Below are 22081 nucleotides of genomic sequence, written 5' to 3' on the forward strand. Positions count from 1 at the left end.
ACATATTCGATTTCACTCAAATTCCACCAAATGACTCCTCCCACAACATTATGATGGTCCCCAAGTTTTGGACTCAATCTGATATCGATTGGTTCAAGAAATTGGACAATTTAAGTTCGTACGGCGTTCATTCTCAAATGGAGTGGTCCGTATATTGCACAGTTCTAGAGTATGGATTTCACTCAAAACCCACAAAATGACTCCTCCCACCATATTATGATGTTCCCTAGGTTTTGGGCTCAATCTGATTTCGATTGGTCCCATAAATTGAACTATTCATGTTCGTATGAAGTTCATTCTAAAATGGAGTGGTTGGTGTATTGCATAGTTTAAGCAATTGGATTTCACTCAAAACGCACCAAATGACTCCTCCCACAATATTATGACTTTCCCCAAGTTTTGGACTCAAGCCGATATCGATGGGCCAAGAAATTGGAGAATTCAGGTTCGTACGAAACTTTGTTCTGAAATGGAGTGGTTGTTATATTACATAGTTTTAGAAATTGGATTTCACTCAAAACTCACCGCATGACTCCTCGCACAACATTATTATGTTCCCCAAGTTTTGGACTCAATCCAACATCGATTGATCCATGATAAGTTCATAATTTCATACATTCGTCGTGGGTTATCTTGCAGTCCTCATTTCAGCAACTTACACAGATCAGATGAGGAGACATCCTTGATAGAAGTTGTTCCAATGGATGTCTATTATAATATATCCAAATTTCAGCCCAACTGGATAAATCTGGAGCCCTCAGCACGTCAAAGGCTGAACCAAGTTTACAGAAATGTCATGTTGGCTGCCATCACATTTAATGTGGCTACATCCCTAGAGCCATGTGCTACACATGGGCAGCCATACATGGGAGTCAAATCAGCTCAGGAACTTAGAAAGATGAACAAAAGTCAAGCTTTCCATAAAGAAACTATACCAAAGCATGTATTTGGCAGCTGGAGCAGGTGGCAAGTATGGGCATCCGGAGCGATTGGCAAGTATAAGGCTTGGAGCAGTTGGGAACAGCTAAGAGAGGTGTGCTTCACCAACCAAAGGGGAGGACAAAATTGCACTCTGTAAATAGAGAGCTGCACACTCATTTAAGATATAGAGAGTCAGATACACATTTTCACTTCATCCATTACTCTCATACACACATTCAGATTCACCACAAAGAGAGAAGAGAGCTTGGAGCTGTCCTGGGAATACCTTGCTGCCATCATCTAGTTCTTCTCCTCTCTTTATCCTATCTATGTATTTCTTATTTTATGTAGTCATAGTTATGTTTAACTAATCCATTTAGTTAGGGCTTAGGATGAAGCCCTAGTCATGAATATTTAATGTTATGGATGATTTTGGAGTTAATTGATTTCCTTGCTTTCATTACCAAGTTGTTAATCTCCAGTTTATTATGTGCTTGATGTATGTTTTCTTGGAGTAGCTAACTAGGATTTTATGCATCTAGCACAGGTTGGGAAAGAGTTTAGATTCACCAATTCTACTCTCCTTTCACAAGCAACATATGAATGGCCTAAGAATCATTCAAGGGGTTAATAACCATAGGTTAACTAGGACAGATACCATGGTCTAGGACTTGTGTGATTATCATATTCTCATGGAGCTTAATGACTCTTGTATGCTTTATTCTAAGAAGATACCATGCTTAGGTTGCATATTAGAGATCACGTACTGTATAGATACCATACACAATTACATGCCTTAGGAGAATCATGCACCCTGCACCTAGATACCATAGGCTTGTATGCGATAATCTATTGTTGTGAAGCTTGAGTCAATTTCTATGCATTCATAACTTGGATAGGAAAACTATTGGTGAATTCCAAGGCCCTAACATTTTGATATTCCCCCAGTTTTAGACTCTATCTGATATCGATTGGTCCATGAAATTGACAATTCCAGTTCAGTACGGTTCATTCTCAGAATGCAATAGTTGTTGTATTGCATAGTTCTAGAGATTGGGTTTCACTCAAAACCCACCAAATGAGTCCTCCCACCATATGATGGTGTTCCCAAAGTTTTGGACTCAATCCGGTATCGATTGGCCCATGAAATCGGACAATTCAGGTTCACACGATGCTCGTTCTGAAAACGAGAGATTGGTGTATTGTATATATGTTGTCACCCAAGTTTTGGACTCATTCCGATATCAATTGATAATTGAAATTGGAAAATTTAGGTTCATACGAAGTTAGTTCTAAAATCGAGTGGTTGGTGTATTGCATTGTTCTTGGGATTGGATTTCACTCAAAACCCTCCAAATGACTCCTCCCACCATATTATGATGTTCCCCGAGTTTTGGACTCGGACCGATATCGATTGGTCCATCCAATCGGGCAATTTAGGTGCGTACGAAGATCGTTACGAAATGGAGTGGTTGGTGTATTGCATAGTTTTAGCAATTGGATATCTCTCAAAACTCACCAAATGACTCCTCCCACCATATTACGATGTTCCCTAAGTTTTAGGCTCAATCCGATATCGATTGGTCCAAAAAATTGGACTGTTCATATTTGTACAAAGTTCGTTCTGAAATGGAGTGGTTCGTTTATTGCATAGTTTTAGAGATTGAGTTTCACTCAAAACTCACCAAATGACTCAACCAACAACATTTTGATATTCCCTTAGTTTTGGACTCTATCCGATATCGATTGGTCCATGAAATTGGACAATCTCAGGTTCGTACGAAGTTCATTTTGTAATGGAGTAGTTGTTGTATTGCATAGTTCTAGAGATTGGATTTCACTCAAAACCCACCAAATGAGTCCTCCCACCATATGATGGTGTTCCTGAAGTTTTGGACACAATCCGATATCGATTGCTCCATAAAATTGGAAAATTCAGTTCATACGAACTTCGTTCTGAAATGGAGTGGTTGGTGATTGCATAATTTTAGCAATTGGATTTCACTCAAAGCTCACCAATTGACTCCTTGCGCAACATTATGTTGCCCCCCAAGTTTTGGACTCATTCCGATATCGATTGATAATTGAAATTGGAAAATTCAGGTTCATACGAAGTTAGTTCTGAAATCGAGTGGTTGGTGTATTGCATAGTTATGGGGATTGGATTTCACTCAAAACCCTCCGAATGACTCCTCCCTCCATATTATCGTGTTCCCCAAGTTTTGGACACAAACCGATATCGATTGGTCCATCCAATTGAACAATTTAGGTTCGTACAAAGTTCATTATGAAATTGAGTGGTTGGTGTGTTGCATAGTTTTTGCAATTGGATATCACTCAAAACTCACCAAATGACTCCTCCCACCATATTACGATGTTCCTCAAGTTTTAGGCTCAATTCGATATCGATTGGTCCAAGAAATTGGACTATTCATATTTGTACGAAGTTCATTCTGAAATGGAGTGGTTCGTTTATTGCATAGTTTTAGAGATTGGATTTCACTCAAAACTCACCAAATGACTCCTTTAACAACATTTTGATATTCCCCTAGTTTTGGACTCTATCTGATATCGATTGGTCTATGAAATTAGACAATCTAGGTTCGTACGAAGTTCATTCTCTAATGGCATAGTTGTTGTATTACATAGTTCTAGAGATTGGGTTTCACTCAAAACCCACCAAATGACTCATCCCACCATATGCTCATGTTCCTGAAGTTTTGGACATAATCCGATATCGATTGCTCCATGAAATTGGAAAATTCAGGTTCGTACGAAGTTCGTTCTGAAATAGAGTGGTTGGTGATTGCATAGTTTTTGCAATTGGATATCACTCAAAACTCACCAATTGACTCCTCGCACAACATTATGTTGTCCCCCAAGTTTTGGACGCATTCCGATATCGATTGATAATTGAAATTGGAAAATTTAGGTTCATACGAAGTTAGTTCTGAAATGGAGTGGTTGGTGTATTGCATAGTTCTTGGGATTGGATTTCACTCAAAACCCTCTGAATGACTCCTCCCACCATATTATGATGTACCCCAAGTTTTGGACTCAAACCGATATCGATTGGTCCATCCAATTGGGCAATTTAGGTGTGTACGAAGATCGTTATGAAATGGAGTGATTGGTGTATTGCATAGTTTTAGCAATTGGATATCACTCAAAACTCACCAAATGACTCCTCCCACCATATTACGATGTTCCCTAAGTTTTAGGCTCAATCCGATATCGATTGGTCCAACAAATTGGACTATTCATATTTGTACGAAGTTCGTTCTGAAATGGAGTGGTTCGTTTATTGCATAGTTTTAGAGATTGGATTTCACTCAAAACTCACCAAATGACTCATCTAACAACATTTTGATATTCCCCTAGTTTTGGACTCTATCTGATATCGATTGGTCCAAGAAATTGACAATTCCGATTCGTACGAAGTTCATTCTGTAATGGAATAGTTGTTGTATTGCATAGTTCTAGAGATTGAGTTTCACTCAAAACCCACCAAATGAGTCCTTCCACCATATGATAGTGTTCCCAAAGTTTTGGACTCAATCCGGTATCAATTGGTCCATGAAATCGGACAATTCAGGTTCACACGATGCTCGTTTTGAAAACGAGAGATTGGTGTATTGCATAATTTTTGCAATTGGATTTCACTCAAAGCTCACCAATTGACTCATCGCACAACACTATGTTGTCCCCCAAGTTTTGGACTCATTCCGATATCGATTGATAATTGAAATTGAAAAATTTAGGTTCGTACGGAGTTAGTTCTGAAATCGAGTGGTTGGTGTATTGTATTGTTCTTGGGATTGGATTTCACTCAAAACCCTCCAAATGACTCCTCCCACCATATTATGATGTTCCCCGAGTTTTGGACTCGAACCGATATCGATTGGTCTATCCAATCGGACAATTTAGGTGCGTACGAAGATCGTTATGAAATGGAGTGGTTGGTGTATTGCATGGTTTTAGCAATTGGATATCTCTCAAAACTCACCAAATGACTCCTCCCACCATATTACGATGTTCCCTAAGTTTTAGGCTCAATCCAATATCGATTGGTCCAACAAATTGGACTATTCATATTTGTACAAAGTTCGTTCTGAAATGGAGTGGTTCGTTTATTGCATAGTTTTAGAGATTGAGTTTCACTCAAAACTCACCAAATGACTCAACCAACAACATTTTGATATTCCCTTAGTTTTGGACTCTATCTGATATCAATTGGTCCATGAAATTGGACAATTCAGGTTCGTACGAAGTTCATTCTGTATTGGAGTAGTTGTTGTATTGCATAGTTCTAGAGATTGGATTTCACTCAAAACCCACCAAATGAGTCCTCCCACCATATGATGGTGTTCCTGAAGTTTTGGACACAATCCGATATCGATTGCTCCACAAAATTGGAAAATTCAGGTTCATACGAACTTCGTTCTGAAATGGAGTGGTTGGTGATTGCATAATTTTAGCAATTGGATTTCACTCAAAGCTCTCTAATTGACTCCTCGCACAACATTATGTTGTCTCCCAAGTTTTGGACTCATTCTGATATCGATTGATAATTGAAATCGGAAATTTCAGGTTCATACGAAGTTAGTTCTGAAATCGAGTGGTTGGTGTATTGCATAGTTATGGGGATTGGATTTCACTCAAAACCCTCCGAATGACTCCTCCCTCCATATTATCATGTTCCCCAAGTTTTGGACACAAAACGATATCGATTGATCCATCCAATCGAACAATTTAGGTTCGTACGAAGTTCGTTATGAAATTGAGTGGTTGGTGTATTGCATAGTTTTTGCAATTGGATATCACTCAAAACTCACCAAATGACTCCTCCCACCATATTATGATGTTCCTCTAGTTTTAGGCTCAATTCAATATCGATTGGTCCAAGAAATTGGACTATTCATATTTGTACGAAGTTCATTCTGAAATGGAGTGGTTCGTTTATTGCATAGTTTTAGAGATTGGATTTCACTCAAAACTCACCAAATGACTCATTTAACAACATTTTGATATTCCCCTAGTTTTGGACTCTATCAGATATCGATTGGTCTATGAAATTAGACAATCCAGGTTCGTACGAAGTTCATTCTATAATGGAATAGTTGTTGTATTACATAGTTCTAGAGATTGGGTTTCACTCAAAACCCACCAAATGACTCATCCCGCCATATGATGATGTTCCTGAAGTTTTGGACATAATCCGATATCGATTGCTCCATGAAATTGGAAAATTCAGGTTCGTACGAAGTTCGTTCTAAAATGGAGTGTTTGGTGATTGCATAGTTTTTGCAATTGGATATCACTCAAAACTCACCAATTGACTCCTCGCAGAACATTTTTTTGTCCCCCAAGTTTCAAAATCATTCTGATATCGATTGGCAATTGAAATTGGAAAATTCAGGTTCATACGAAGTTAGTTCTGAAATGGAGTGGTTGGTGTATTGCATAGTTCTTGGGATTGATTTCACTCAAAACCCTCTGAATGACTCCTCCCACCATATTATGATGTTCCCCAAGTTTTGGACTCAAACCGATATCGATTGGTCCATCCAATCGGGCAATTTAGGTGCGTACGAAGATCGTTACGAAATGGAGTGGTTGGTGTATTGCATAGTTTTAGCAATTGGATATCACTCAAAACTCTCCAAATGACTCCTCCTACCATATTACGATGTTCCCTAAGTTTTAGGCTCAATCCGATATCGATTGGTCCAACAAATTGGACTATTCATATTTGTACGAAGTTTGTTCTAAAATGGAGTGGTTCGTTTATTGCATAGTTTTAGAGATTGGATTTCACTCAAAACTCACAAAATGACTCATCTAACAACATTTTGATATTCCCCTAGTTTTGGACTCTATCTGATATCGATTGGTCCATGAAATTGGACAATTCCGGTTCGTACGAAGTTCATTCTGTAATGGAATAGTTGTTGTATTGCATAGTTCTAGAGATTGGGTTTCACTCAAAACCCACCAAATGAGTCCTCCCACCATATGATGGTGTTCCCAAATTATGGACTCCATCCGGTATCTATTGGTCCATGAAATCGGACAATTCAGGTTCACACGATGCTTGTTCTGAAAACGCGAGATTGGTGTATTGCATAATTTTTGCAATTGGATTTCACTCAAAGCTCACCAATTGACTCATCATACAACACTATGTTGTCCCCCAAGTTTTGGACTCATTCTGATATCGATTGATAATTGAAATTGGAAAATTTAGGTTCATACGAAGTTAGTTCTAAAATCGAGTGGTTGGTGTCTTGCATTGTTCTTCGGATTGAATTTCACTCAAAACCCTCCAAATGACTCCTCCCACCATATTATGATATTCCCCGAGTTTTGGACTCGAACCGATATCGATTGGTCCATCCAATCGGGCAATTTAGGTGCGTATGAAGATCGTTATGAAATGGAGTGGTTGGTATATTGCATAGTTTTAGCAATTGGATATCTCTCAAAACTCCCCAAATGACTCCTCCCCCCATATTACGATGTTCCCTAAGTTTTAGGCTCAATCTGATATCGATTGGTCCAACAAATTGGACTATTCATATTTGTACAAAGTTCGTTATGAAATGTAGTGGTTCGTTTATTGCATAGTTTTAGAGATTGAGTTTCACTCAAAACTCACCAAATGACTCAACCAACAACATTTTGATATTCCCTTAGTTTTGGACTCTATCTGATATCGTTTGGTCCATGAAATTGGACAATTCAGGTTCGACGAAGTTCATTCTGTAATGGAGTAGTTGTTGTATTGCATAGTTCTAGAGATTGGATTTCACTCAAAACCCACCAAATGAGTCCTCCCACCATATGATGGTGTTCCTGAAGTTTTGGACACAATCCGATATCGATTGCTCCATAAAATTGGAAAATTCAGGTTCATACGAACTTCGTTCTGAAATGGAGTGGTTGGTGATTGCATAATTTTAGCAATTGGATTTCACTCAAAGCTCACCAATTGACTCCTTGCACAACATTATGTTGTCCCCCAAGTTTTGGACTCATTCCGATATCGATTGATAATTGAAATTGGAAAATTCAGGTTCATACGAAGTTAGTTCTGAAATCGAGTGGTTGGTGTATTGCATAGTTATGGGGATTGGATTTCACTCAAAACCCTCCGAATGACTCCTCCCACCATATTATCATGTTCCCCAAGTTTTGGACATAAACCGATATCGATTGGTCCATCCAATCGAACAATTTAGGTTCGTACGAAGTTCGTTATGAAATTGAGTGGTTGGTGTATTGCATAGTTTTTGCAATAGGATATCCCTCAAAACTCACCAAATGACTCCTCCCACTATATTACGATGTTTCTCAAGTTTTAGGCTCAATTCGATATTGATTGATCCAAGAAATTGGACTATTCATATTTGTACGAAGTTTGTTCTGAAATGGAGTGGTTCGTTTATTGCATAGTTTTAGAGATTGGATTTCACTCAAAACTCACCAAATGACTCATTTAACAACATTTTGATATTCCCCTAGTTTTGGACTCTATCTGATATCAATTGGTCTATGAAATTAGACAATTCAGGTTCGTACGAAGTTCATTCTATAATGGAATAGTTGTTGTATTGCACAGTTCTAGAGATTGGATTTCACTCAAAACCCACCAAATGAGTCCTCCCACCATATGATGGTGTTCCCGAAGTTTTGGACTCATTCCGATATCTATTGATAATTGAAATTGGAAAATTCAAGTTCATACGAAGTTAGTTCTGAAATGGAGTGGTTAGTGTATTGCATAGTTCTTAGGATCAGATTTCACTCAATATCCTCTGAATGACTCCTCCCACCATATGATGATGTTCCCCAAGTTTTGGACACAATCCGATATCGATTGGTCCATTAAATATGATAACTCAAGTCCGTATGAAGTTCATTCTGATATGAAGTCGTTGGTTTATTTAATAGTTCTAGAGATTGGGTTACCTTCAAAACTCACCAAATGACTTCTCCCACAACATTTTGATGCTTCTCAAGTTTTGGATTCAATACGATATCGATTGCTCCACGAATTTGGAAAATTCAGGTTCGTATCAAGTTCGTTATGAAATGGAGTGGTTGGTGTATTGCATAGTTCTAGAGATTGGATTTCACTCAAAACTCACCAAATGACTCCTCCCACCAAATTATGATGTTCCCCATGTTTTGGGCTCAATCCTATATCAATTGGTCCATGAAATCAGACAATTCAGGTTCAGTATAAAGTTCGTGAAACGGAGTGGTTGGTGTATTGCATAGTTCTGGAGATTAGATTTCACTCAAAACTCACCAGTTGACTCATCCCACAACATTGTGATGTTCCCCAACTCTTGGACTGAGTCCGATATCGATTGGTTTATGAAATTGGACAATTCAGGTTCGTACGAAGTTCGTTATGAAATGGAGTGGTTTGTGTATTGCGTAGTTTTACCCATTGGATTTCACTAAAAACTCATCAAATGAATCCTCCCACCATATTCTGATCCACAAGTTTGGGGCTCATTCCGATGTCGATTGGTCCAAGAAATTGGACTATTTCTATTCGTACGAAGTCCGTTCTCTAATGGAGTAGTTAGTGTATTGCACAGTTTTAGTGATTGGATTTCAATCAAAACTCACCAAATGACTCGTCCCAAACCATATTAATGATCGCCAACTTTTGGACTCAATCCGTTATTGACTGGTCCTTGAAATTGGACAATTGGTTCGTACGAAGTTTGTTCTGAAATGGAGTGGTTGGTGTTTTGGACAGTTGTAGAGATCGAATTTCAATCAGAACTCACCAAATGACTCCTCCCACCATGTTGTGATGTTCCTCAAGTTTTGGGCTTAATCTGATATCGATTCGTCCATGAAATTGGACAACTCAAGTTCGTACGAAGTTTGTTTTGAAATTGAGTGGTTGCTGTATTGCATAGTTTTACCAATTGGACTTCACTCAGAACTCACCAAATAACTATACCCACAACATTATAATGTTCGCCAAGTTTTGGACTCAATCCGATATCGATTAGTCCACGAAATTGACAACTCAGTTCGTACGAAGTTCGCTTAAATGCAAGTGGTTGGTGTATTGTACGCTTTTAATTGTTGGACAATTCAGTTAGACAATTTACGTTCGTACAAAGTTCGTTCTGAAATGGAGTGGTTGGTGTATAGCACAGTTTTAGCAATTGGATTTCACTACAAACTCACCAAATGACTCCTCCCACAACATTATGATGTTCCCCAAGTTTTCAAATCAATCCGATACCAATTGGTCCATGAAATCGGACTATTCAGGTTCGCACAAAGTTCCACAGTTCTTGAGATTGGATTTCACTCAAAACCCACCAAATGACTCCTCCCACCATATGATGATGTTCCCCAAATTTTGGACATTATCCAATATCGATTGGTCCATGAAATCGGACAATTCAGGTTAGCACGAAGTTCTTTCTGAAATGGAGTTGGTGGTGTATTGCATAGTTCTTGAGATTGGATTTCACTCAGAACCCACCAAATGACTCCGTCCACCATATTATGATGTTCCCCAAGTTTTGGACTCAATCCGATGTCGATTGGTCCATGAAATCGGACAATTCAGTTCGCACGAAATTGCTGAAATGGAGTGGTTGGTGTATTGCATAGTTTTAGCCGTTGGATTTCACTCAAAACCCACCGAATGACTCCTCCAACCATATTATGATGTTCCCCAAGTTTTGGACTCAATCCAATATCAATTGGTCCACGAAATCGGACAATTAACGTTCGTACGAAGTTCGCTTTGAAATGGAGAGGTTGGTGTATTGCATATTTTTAGCCATTGGATTTCACTCAAAACCCACCAAATGACTCCTCCCACCATATTATGATGTTCCCCAAGTTTTGGACTCAATCTGTATCGATTGGTCCATGAAATCGACAATTCAGGTTCGCACGATACTGCTCAAAATGAGAGATTGGTGTATTGCATAGTTTTAGCGATTGTATTTCACTCAAAACTCACCAAATGACTCCTCCCATAACATTATGATGTTCCCCGAGTTTTAGACTCAATCCGATATCGATTGGTCCTTGAAATCGGACTATTTAAGTTAGTACGAAATTCGTTCTAAAATGGAGTGGCTAGTGTATTGCATCGTTCTCTAGATTGGATTTCACTCAAAATCCACCAAATGACTCCTCCCATCATATTATGATGTTCCCCAAGTTTTGGGCTCAATCCGATATCGATTGGTCGTAGAAGTTGGACAATTCAGGTTTGCACAAAGTTCATTCTGAAATGGAGTGGTTGGTGTATAGCATAGTTTTAGCCATTGGATTTGCAAAAAAACTCAACCAATGACTCCTCCCACAACATTATGATGTTCCCCAAGTTTTGAACTCAATCCGATATCGATTGGTGCATAAAATTGGACAATTCAAGTTTGTACGATATTCGTTCTGAAATGGAGTGGTTCGTGTATTGTGTAGTCCTAGAGATTGCATTTTACTCAAAACCCACCAAACAACTCCTTCCACAGCATTATGAGGTTCCCCAAGTTTTAGACTCAATCCGATATCAATCGGTCCCCAAATCGAACAATTCAGGTTCGACGAAGTTCGTTTTGAAATGAAGTGGTAGGTGTATTGCTTAGTTCTAGAGATTGGATTTCACTCAAAACAGACCAAGTGACTCCTCCCACCATATTATGATGTTCCCAAGTTTTGAACTTAATCCAATATCGCTTGGCCCAAATTGACAATTCAGGTACGTACGATTTATATTCGCTTCTTAATTGGAGTGGTTGGTGTATTGCAAAGTTTAATAGTTGGATTTCACTCAAAACACACCAAATGACTCATCCGACAACATTATATTGTTCCGCATGTTTTGGACTCAATCTAAGTTCGTACGATTCGTTCTAAAATAGAGTGGTTTGTGTATTGCATAGTTTTAGATGTTGGATTTCCCTCAAAACTCACCAAGTGACTCATCCGACAACATTATGCTGTTCCCCAAGTTTTGGACTCAATCCTATATCGGTTGGTCCTAGAAATTCAACAATTTAGGTTCATACGAAGTTCGTTTTGAAATGGAGGGGTTGGTGTATTGCATAGTTCTAGAGATTGGATTTCACTCAAACCTCACCAAATGACACCTCCCACCACATTATGATGTTCCCCATGTTTTGGGCTCAATATCGATTGGTCAAAGAAATTGGACAATTCATTCGTACGAAGTTCGTTCTGCTCAAATGGAGTGGTTGGTGTATAGTACAGTTTTAGCAATTGGATTTCAATAAAAAAAAAAAAAAAACCCACCAAATGACTCCTTCCCCCATATTATGATGTTGCCCAAGTTTTGGGCTCAATCCGATATCGATTAGTTCAAGAAATTGGACTATTCATGTTTGTACGAAGTTCGTTCACTAGTTGAGTGGTCGGTGTGTTACATAGTTTTAGGAATTGGATTTGAATCAAAACTCACCAAATGACTCCTCTCACAAAATTATGATGTTTCCCCTATTTTGGACTGAATCCGATATCGATTAGTTCATGAAATAGAACAATTCAGGTTCGTACGAAGTTTGTTCTGAAATGGATTGGTTGGTGCATTGCATAGTTTTAGCCATTGGATTTCACTCAAAACTCACCAAAAGACTCCTCCCACCATATTATGATGTTCCCCAACTTTTGGGCTCAATCCGATATCAATTGGTCCAAGAAATTGGATAATTCTGGTTCATACAATATTCGTTCTGAAATGGAGTGGTTGCTGTGTTGCATAATTCTAGACATTGGATTTCCCTCAAAACACACGAAATGACTCCTCCCACCATATTTTGGACTCAATCCGATATCGGTTAGTCCAAAAAATTAGACAATTTACGTTCGTACAAAGTTCGTTCTGAAATGGAGTGGTTGGTGTATAGCACAGTTTTAGCAATTGGATTTCACTACAAACTCACCAAATGACTCCTCCCACAACATTATGATGTTCCCCAAGTTTTGGAATCAATCCGATATCGATTGGTCTAAGAAATTGGACTATACATGTTCGTACGAAGTTCATTCTCTAATGGAGTGGTTGGTTGATAGGAGCATATTTATGCGACTTTGCTATCTTATTTTTTTGCATTTACTTAGTTAATTCCCATTTATTAGAGTGATTTAGCTTATTTTCGTACTATTGTAGGTCCAGATGGCAAGATTGGCAAGAAATGGCATTTTGGAGCATTTTAGAGCAGTTTTGGACTTGGAATGGATAGCATATGCATGGGCCAAGATGGATGGACGTTTTTGAGGTTCAAATAGGCTAGGAATGTGCTAAAAAGATGGGGAAATTAATTCAAGAATCAGCTTCTGGGAAGTAAAAACCTTAACGATTTTATTTTATTTTACCTTATCCTAATCCTATTCGACCTAAATTCCAGCTGGAAAAGGGGGGGATTAATTTCATATTAGGAAACCTAAAAACCCTAATTTCGTGGGTTTCTATTGGGCCCTATAATGCCTAAAGAAATCTGCCAAAAAAACCCTAATTTCGTGGGTTTCACTGGGCCCTTTACCCTAGATCTACCACATATATAAAGGAGGTTGCCGCAGGAGAAGGGAGTTCTTTGGTGCCGTAGCAAGAAAGGAGAAAGGAGAAGAAGAACTTGGCGCCGGAACCTGATGCATCCATTGGGTTTTTCAGAGTTCTTCCCTTGATTAGTTCAAATGTTTATTCTAGATTGCTTTTCAATTATTATGAACATGTGTAACTGAATTTCTTCTTAGTTAGAGGTGAATTCGAAGCCATGGACATATGTTTTACATGAATTGATTACTTCCAGTTATGGTTTCATAAAGTATGAATGTGATTTACTTTTCTGTTTTATTGAGGACTTATTCTTGCATGTTTATTAAGGATGCATACTTAGTTTGTATGCAGGGATTTGATGCTAGAATATAAGGGAATTTCACCTAATCGTTATGAACTTATATTCATAAGTAGTAAAAGTCACTAGTCATGATTGCGTTAAGTAAATTCTTGGCAGGAGTATCATGCTTTTCATAGTTACAATTGCCTTGTCAAGGCTTATGATTTTCATAGAACTTAATGATCTTTGATATGTATCTCTATCATGTTGTTCATATAGGGAACTTGATAAGGATAATTTGATTGCGTCGCTGAGTCCAATTCAATGAACTTAGGAAAATCTGAGAGTTAATTAGTGCATTCACAATTAATTTGGGGCTTTGTCATTCATACTTTATAGAAATAGTAACTGGAGATTGATTTGTGTGCATATGTTCCATGTGTGGAGAAGAATCCTCTAGCTATCCCTTAATCCATATTTCATTCACAACTTAGTTGTTTGCTGCACGTTTTACTTTATTCTAAATCGCCCAAGTTCCCCAATCATTGTTCCCTTAACTTAGTTTTCAGTTTAATAAGTCTAATTTGTGTTGATTAGCATCCTCCTAATCCCGAAATAGAACGATCCCTACTTACTCGTACTCACGATTGCATAATTTATAGGGTTTAATTCGTGCGTTAGTTATTTCTCGCCAAATTTTGGCGCCGTTGCCGGGGATTAGCAAAATTGCTAATCTTCCTTTGTTTTCGTTTTTCTTGTGTTTCTGATTTTGTTTTGTTTTGTTTTCTTTGTTTTAGGTACTAGTTTATGACTCGAAGTTCACACCCTGTTCGTGCGCACATATTGGACTTTGACGACGATTTCGAACTAACTTTGAGAAGGAAGAGGAAGCAGCCAGAACTCAATCCCTCTAGTTCTAGTTCCGAACCTGAATCTGAAGCTGAAACGGACTTGGAAGAGGAACAAGACATGGCTGTAGACAATCGAACAATCAAGGAACTTTCAGCCTCAGGATTGGACACTGCAGTCCCTCTTTGCATTCAATACCCTAGGGCAGCTGCAGGTAAGACCGATGAGTTTGAATTGAAGTCGAGTTTGCCACATCACATTCCCAAATACCATGCGCTGTCCATGGAAGATCCAAACAAGCATTTGAAGGAATTTGAAGTAGTATGTTCAAGTATGACACCCATTAACGTGGATGGGAATATTTTGAAGATGAAAGCCTTCCCATTCTCTCTTATGGACAAGGCTAAAGATTGGCTCTATGAACTAGCACTGGAACCGTCACTTCTTGGGAAAGTATGAAGAAAGCATTCTTAGAGAAATTCTTCCCAACTTCAAGAGTCATTATTTTGAGGAAGAAAATTAGTGGAATTCAACAAGGCCCGGGAGAATCCTTTTGGATACTATGAGCGTTTTAAGACGTTAGTTGCATCCTGCCCACAACATCAAATGAAGGAAGAGCTTTTAATTCAATATTTCTATGAAGGACTACTTCCACTGGAGAGACAAATGCTTGATGCTTCAGCGGGAGGTGCTTTGGTTGACAAAACACCAGTTGCTGCGAAGATCTTAATAGCAAACCGAGCTTTGAATGCACAACAATACGAAGGAGTTGGAGGGAGAGATCATACACGCCAAGTCCGGTTAATGAGGTAAGTGCTATTTCGGAACTTCAATCTCAAATGGCTAATCTCTCTACTCTTATTTCGCAGGTTGTTGAAGGATCCAAAGTGCAAAGTACAGCCACTTGTAGCGTGTGCTCTATGCATGGACACCCCACTGATCAATGTCCTCAATTAATAGAGAATGGGGGATGGGAAAGTGCCAATGCCGTAGGTTATCAAGGCCAAAATCAACCTAGGTATGACCCGTTTTCAAACACCTACAATCCGGCTGGAGAGATCATCCAAATTTGAAGTGGAGGGAGCCTCAACAACAACAAGGCGGATATAGACAGCCACCTCCAGGGCTCTATCAAAGGCCGTTCGCACCACCACAGCCTCAACCACAAACTGCCCAATCAAATTCAGGTTCGCCATTGGATAATGATCAAATGCTTAAAGTACTAACTTCTTTGACTCAGGGTTTACAAAATCAAGCCAAAGAGATGAGCGAAGTGAAGAAGCAAATTGGGCAGATGGCGGAGTTCATGGGACAGTTTAGAGAAGAAGGCAAACTACCTAGCTCAACCATTGTCAATCCAAAAGGAGGTTTTGAAACGGCTAAAGCTATCATCTTGAGGAGTGGTAAAGAGATTGGAACCAATCCCAAAATGTCCAAACAAAGCCCAAAAGAGAACGAAAAGCTGCTGCTCAAAGAGAAGGAGGTGGACAAAGCCACGGCAAGGGAGGAACAACCCTTGCTGCAGTCCCCCAAAGCTCCTACACAACCAAACTCAGGTAAGGTTGTTCCAAATTCAACTCATTCTAACCCTATCCCACCAAATGTGCCTTTCCCTCGCAGGTTTATGCAATCTAGGAAAGAAGAGAATGAAAAAGACATCTTGAGACTTTCAGGAAGGTACAAGTCAATATCCCACTTCTTGACGCAATAAAGCAAGTTCCAAGATATGCTAAATTCTTGAAAGAGCTTTGTACAACAAGGAGGAGGATTTCAAACAAAGAAGTGGTAAGGGTAAGTGAGAACGTTTCCGCAGTTTTGCAACGAAAACTGCCACCTAAATGCAAAGATCCAGGTAGTTTCACAATCCCTTGTGTTATTGGTAACACCAAGTTTGAACATGCCATGTTAGATTTAGGTGCTTCCATTAATGTCATGCCATACTCTATTTATGCATCTATGAACTTAGGAGAGCTTAAAAATAATGGCGTTATAATTCAATTAGCCGATCATTCTAATGCATATCCGAAAGGAGTTTTGGAAGATGTTTTGGTGCAGGTTAACCACTTGATATTTCCAGCAGATTTTTATGTGCTTGAGATGGAGGATTCGGCCCATTCTACACCATTGCCAATCTTACTTGGACGACCTTTCATGAAAACAGCCCGAACCAAGATCGATGTGTTCAAGGGGACGTTGACAATGGAATTTGATGGCAATATCATTGATTTCAATATTTCTGAAGCTATAAGGTACCCTATTGATGATCACTCCTGTTTCTCTATTGATGCATTTGATTCTTTGGCGCAGAATATCTCGAATCCCTAGATAGGGATGTCCTTGAAACCACCATTGTTCAGGGAATTGAACTCATAAAAATGGGGCCGAACCTAATCATGAAGAAATTGGCGAGATGGTGGCTGCCCTTGAGTCACTGCCACAATATGTTGGTAAGTCTCCAATCTCAATCCCAATTCCCGTTTCTACTAACAAGTTGTTACCTTCGGTGATTCAGGCACCCACTCTCGAGCTTAAACCGTTACCGAATCATTTGAAGTATGTCTTCTTGGGAGATAAAGAGACTTTGCCTATCATAATCTCTTCATCACTCACGGCAATGGAGGAGGAAAAACTAGTTCGGGTGTTGCAAGAGTACAAAACAGCTATTGGATGGACTTTAGCCGACATCAAGGGACTTAGTCTTACAACATGCATGCATCGCATACTTCTAGAGGAGGGGGCTAAACCAACTCGAGAGGCTCAACGCCGACTCAACCCTCCAATGATGGAAGTTGTGAAAAAGGAGATCATTAAGCTTCTTGATTGTGGGGTCATTTACCCAATTTCGGATAGTCGTTGGGTTTCACCGGTTCAAGTTGTACCAAAGAAATCAGGAGTCACTGTGGTAAAAATGAAGAGAATGAACTTGTCCCGACTCGTATCCAAACAGGTTGGAGAGTTTGCATTGATTATAGGAAGCTCAATGCCACCACAAGGAAAGATCACTTCCCTTTGCCGTTCATTGATCAAATGCTTGAAAGGTTAGCTGGTCATTCTTTTTATTGCTTTCTTGATGGCTATTCGGGATATAATCAGATTGTTATAGCCCCAGATGACCAAGAAAAGACTACTTTTACTTGTCCGTTTGGTACTTTTGCTTATCGACGAATGCCATTTGGTTTATGTAATGCACCAGCCACCTTTCAAAGATGCATGGTAAGTATCTTTTCCGATTTCGTTGAGAAGATTATTGAGGTTTTCATGGATGATTTTAGTGTCTTTGGTGACTCTTTTGATGGCTGTTTAACTAATCTCACGTTGATATTAAAACATTGCATTGAAACCAACCTTGTTTTAAATTGGGAAAAATGTCACTTCATGGTAAAACAAGGCATAGTTTTAGGACATATAGTTTCAGAAAAGGGAATTGAAGTTGATAAATCAAAAATAGGTCTTGTACGCCACTTACCCTCTCCCACTTCGGTGAGAGAGGTTCGTTCTTTCCTTGGACATGCAGGATTCTATAGACGTTTTATCAAAGATTTCTCGAAGATTTCAACACCCTTGTGCCGACTTCTACAAAAGGATGTGCCGTTTGTGTTCCATGACGAATGTGAGAAGGCGTTCAATCACCTCAAAGAATTGTTAACTTCAGCACCTATCATTGTTCCACCAGATTGGAGCCTTCCGTTCGAGCTTATGTGTGATGCATCAGATTATGCTTTAGGGGCTGTTTTGGGACAACGGAAGGACAAGAAGCCACACGTCATCTACTACGCATCCCGAACCTTGAATGATGCTTAATTGAATTACTCCACCACCAAAAGAACTTCTTGCTGTTGTGTTTGCTTTAGATAAGTTTCGTTCTTATTTACTTTGTACTAAAGTTATAATTTACTCTGACCATGCAGCTTTGAAGTACTTACTCACAAAGAAAGAAGCCAAACCAAGGCTTATTCACTGGATGCTTCTTCTTCAGGAGTTTGACGTGGAAATTAGGGACAAAAGAGGATGTGAAAATGTAGTGGCTGACCATTTGAGCCGTTTGGTACATGAAGAAGACCTTCTACCTATTCCAGAGGCATTCCCAAATGAACAAGTGCTGACCATTGAGGTAAGTGAGCCACGGTATGCTGATATTGTGAATTATATTGTGTCTAAACAAGTTCCAAGCACCATAACTAGGCACCAACGCGATAAACTTAAAAAAATTGCACGGTTTTATGTGTGGGATGACCCTTTATTTGTGGAAATATTGCCCTGATCAAATTATTCGTAGATGTGTGCATGATTCTGAGTTTAATTCAATCTTAACCTTCTGTCACACTTATGCATGTGGGGGTCACTTTGGTACACAACGCACAGCACTTAAGGTTTTAGAATGTGGATTTTATTGGCCTACTATCTTTAAGGATGCTAGAATTTTTTGTATGACTTGTGATCGTTGTCAAAGAACGGGCAATATAGGTGCAAAAGATCAAATGCCACAAACCCCTATCTTTTCTGTTGAGATTTTTGATGTTTGGGGTATTGATTTCATGGGCCCTTTTCCTTCTTCACATGGTTTTAATTATATCTTACTTGCTGTGGATTATGTTTCAAAATGGGTGGAAGCAAAAGCCACCCGTACCAATGATTCCAAAGTGGTTGCAGATTTTATTAAAACTAACATATTTGCAAGATTTGGAATGCCACGAGTACTTATAAGTGATGGGGGCTCTCACTTTTGTAATCGGACCATAGAGGCACTACTTAAGAAGTATAATGTCACGCATAAGGTTTCAACACCTTATCATCCCCAAACAAGTGGACAAGCCGAAGTTTCCAACCGGGAAATCAAGCAGATCTTGGAAAAGACAGTTGGACCAACTCGAAAGGATTGGAGCTTGCGTTTGAATGATGCATTGTGGGCATATCGTACTGCCTACAAAACACCAATTGGAATGTCTCCTTTTCGGCTCATTTATGGGAAACCATGCCATCTTCCAGTTGAGTTGGAGCATCGTGCACATTGGGCAGTCAAGACTTTCAACATGAACATTGATGCCGCTGGACTTCATAGGAAATTGCAATTGAATGAGCTTGAGGAAATTCGGACTGAAGCTTATGAGAACGCTCATATTTACAAGGAGAAAACAAAGGCTGCCCATGACAAGATGATTCGTAGTAAAACGTTTTCTGTGGGGCAGAAAGTGTTACTTTTCAACTCTCGCCTTCGTTTGTTTCCGGGTAAGTTGCGTTCTAAATGGATTGGTCCTTTTGTTGTTACTAATGTTTTTCCCTATGGTGCAGTCCAAATTCAAAGTTTTAAGACGGGACATGAATTCAAAGTGAATGGACACCGTTTGAAGCCATACTATGAGTCTTTTGAGGAGCATGTAGTGGAGGATGTACCCCTCCATGCCATTGGCCCTAGTAAAGCTTAAAGGGAGGTACCGTCCGGCTGGAAGACATTAAAGCAAGCGCTTCGTGGGAGGCAACCCATGTGTTCAAATAGAAAGACAACGGAATCTCCGGGCTCTACAACCAGATTTGCTCTCTTTTCCTCTTCTCTTTATTATTTTTACTTTGCTATGATTGTCTTGTTTGCTAGTTGTCTCTCATTGCATACAAACTAAGTATGCATCCTTAATAAACATGCAAGAATAAGTCCTCAATAAAACAGAAAAGTAAATCACATTCATACTTTATGAAACCATAACTGGAAGTAATCAATTCATGTAAAACATATGTCCATGGCTTCGAATTCACCTCTAACTAAGAAGAAATTCAGTTACACATGTTCATAATAATTGAAAAGCAATCTAGAATAAACATTTGAACTAATCAAGGGAAGAACTCTGAAAAACCCAATGGATGCAGCAGGTTCCGGCGCCAAGTTCTTCTTCTCCCTTTCTCCTTTCTTGCTACGGCACCAAAAGAACTCCCTTCTCCTGCGGCAACCCCTCCTTTATATATGTGGTAGATCTAGGGTAAAAGGGCCCAGCAGAAACCCACGAAATTAGGGTTTTATTTGGCAGATTTCTTTAGGCATTATAGGGCCCAATAGAAACCCACGAAATTAGGGTTTTTAGGTTTCCTAATATGAAATTAATCCCCATAAGCTGATTCTTGAATTAATTTCCCCATTTTTTTAGCACATTCCTAGCCTATTCGAACCTCAAAAACGTCCATCCATCTTGGCCCATGCATATGCTATCCATTCCAAGTCCAAAACTGCTCTAAAATGCTCCAAAATGCCCTTTCTTGCCAATCTTGCCATCTGGACCTACAATAGTACGAAAATAAGCTAAATCACTCTAATAAATGGGAATTAACAAGTAAATGCAAAGAAATAAGATAGCAAAGTCGCATAAATATGCTCCTATCATTGGTGTATTCTATAGTTTTAGCATTTGGATTTCACACAAAAATCACCAAATAACTACTCCTACAACATTATGACCTTCCTCAATTTTTGAACTCAATCTGATATCGATTGGTCCAAGAAATTGGATAATTCAGGTTCGTACGAAGTTCATTTTGAAATGGACTGGCTGGTGTATTACATAATTCTAGAGATTGCATTTCCCTCAAACCCCAAAAAATGACTCCTCCCACCATATTATGATGTTCCCCAAGTTTTGGGGTCAATCTGATATGGATTAGTGCCAGAAATTGGACTATTCATGTTCGTACGAAGTTCGTTCTCTAAGGAAGTGGCTGGGAATTGCATAGTTCTAGAGACTGATTTCACTCAAAACCCACCAAATGACTCCTCCCACCGTACGATAATGTTCCCCTTGTTTCGGACTCAATCCAATTCCGATTGGTCCATGAAATCGGACTATTCAAGTTCGTACGAAGTTCATTCTGAATTGGAGTCATTGGTGTATTATGTTTTAGAAATTGGATTTCACTCAAAACTCACCAAATGACTCTTCCCACCGTATTATGATGTTCCCGAAGTTTTGGACTCAATTCGATATGGATTGGTCCAAGAAACTGGATAGTCCTAGGGATTGGATTTCCCTCAAAACACACCAAATGACTCGTCCCACCATATTATGATGTTTCCCCAGTTTTGGACTCAATCCGATATTGATTGTTCCAAAAAATTTGACAATTTATTTTCGTACAAAGTTCGTTATGAAATGGAGTGGTTGGTGTATAGCACAGTTTTAGCAATTGGATTTCACTACAGACTCACGAAATCACTCCTCCCACAACATTATGATGTTCCCAAGTTTTGGAGTCAACTGATATCGATTGGTCCATGAAATTGGACAATTCGGGTTCGTACGAAGTTCGTTCTGAAATGAAGTGGTTGGTGTATTGCATAGTTCTAGAGATTGGATTTCCCTCAAAACCCACCAAATGACTCCTCCCACCATATTATGATGTTCCCCCTGTTTTGGACTCGATCCGATATCTATTGTTCTATGAAATTGGACAATTTAGGGTCGTACAAAGTTTATTCTGAA

At 39.1% G+C, this 22081-nt stretch overlaps 1 pseudogene; it reads left to right on the top strand.

Annotated features, from left to right (window-relative positions):
* The first annotated feature begins 14520 nt into the window (after positions 1-14520).
* On the top strand, positions 14521-18605 carry LOC148920619 (uncharacterized; annotated as a pseudogene).
* Positions 18606-22081: the final 3476 nt, after the last annotated feature.

Source organism: Prunus mume, linkage group LG1 (genome assembly GCF_029339155.1).
Source record: "Prunus mume cultivar Tortuosa linkage group LG1, ASM2933915v1, whole genome shotgun sequence".
Lineage (NCBI taxonomy): Eukaryota > Viridiplantae > Streptophyta > Magnoliopsida > Rosales > Rosaceae > Prunus > Prunus mume.